The 1065-nt window shown below is 45.3% G+C and overlaps 1 non-coding gene across 1 annotated transcript; it reads left to right on the forward strand.

Annotated features, from left to right (window-relative positions):
• Positions 1 to 661: 661 nt before the first annotated feature.
• On the forward strand, positions 662 to 734 carry Trnaa-cgc (transfer RNA alanine (anticodon CGC)). The gene has a single exon. It is a non-coding gene; the product is annotated as a tRNA-Ala (tRNA).
• The last annotated feature ends 331 nt before the right edge of the window (positions 735 to 1065 follow it).

Genomic DNA, 1065 nt, shown 5'->3' on the forward strand with positions numbered 1-1065 from the left:
TTCCTTCCCAAGGAAGGCTGTCCACTTATTTTTGTTTTGTCTGATTCAACACTGATGCAATTCCCTTCAGTTCTGACAAATGGGGACCCTCAGCAAAGAAGGAACCAGAGCCAAAGTGAAAAAGGGAAGGGGTCAGAGGCTTCCTGGAGATTTATGAAGTTCCCATCCGAGCGCAGGCAGCTGGACGGTTCTCTTGTATTTTCAGGCTTTGAGTTTCAGGAAAACATGAAGACACTGAGACGCCTTCATTTGAGTCATTTGGGTGGAGCCAATGTGTTTATCTGACTGTCTCCCCATTTCCCACTCCTTCCCCAGCCAGCTGAGAGCAGTGACCAGACAGTGGAGTGGGGGATGCCATTTGCCTCCTACCTGGAGTTCAGCGCACCAGGCAACAGAGAGAGAATCCTTCAGTGACTCAAATCCCCTTCTCATTTGGTTTTTCCCACCTTGGATTTAGGGTTTTCATCCACTTTGAATTAGTAGAAATCTGAAAGGAGAAATATGTAGGAAATTGAGGGACTAGATTATAATATAGCGACAATAACTCAACTCTGCAAATTCACACGCACCTACAAGCCTAGGCCTGAGAGAATCAGACCCTGGGCAAAGAAGAATTGGCTCAATAATAGAAAATAGTAATTAAAAATAAGGCTTACGGGCTGGGGCTGTAGCTCAATTGGTAGAGTGCTTGCCTCGCATGCACAAGGCCCTGGGTTCAATCCCCAGCACCACTAAATCAATCAATAAATAAGGCCTATGACCTTTAATTAATGCTTACCTGTGGTCTTCCAGAGACCAGATTGATGTGACTTAAAAATAAAATGTAAAGTGAAGGATTCAGTGGGGTGAATTTTAAGGGTCTGTGAGATTCTTTAATGCATATGATGACGTCACCAGACAAGGGTCTCAATTTACAAAATTAATGGAAGTGTTGGCTGTGTGCAGATAAGTGGTTTCCATCCTTCTGAGGTTGCCCTATTTCTGTTTGTCTGAGCTCAGATCTTCCTGGGCACAGTGCCAAATGCTCAGTGTGTCCAGCACCCCCTGCTGAGCAGGGAGCCCAGA

The sequence above is a fragment of the Urocitellus parryii genome, chromosome 2 (genome assembly GCF_045843805.1).
Source record: "Urocitellus parryii isolate mUroPar1 chromosome 2, mUroPar1.hap1, whole genome shotgun sequence".
Taxonomy (NCBI): domain Eukaryota; kingdom Metazoa; phylum Chordata; class Mammalia; order Rodentia; family Sciuridae; genus Urocitellus; species Urocitellus parryii.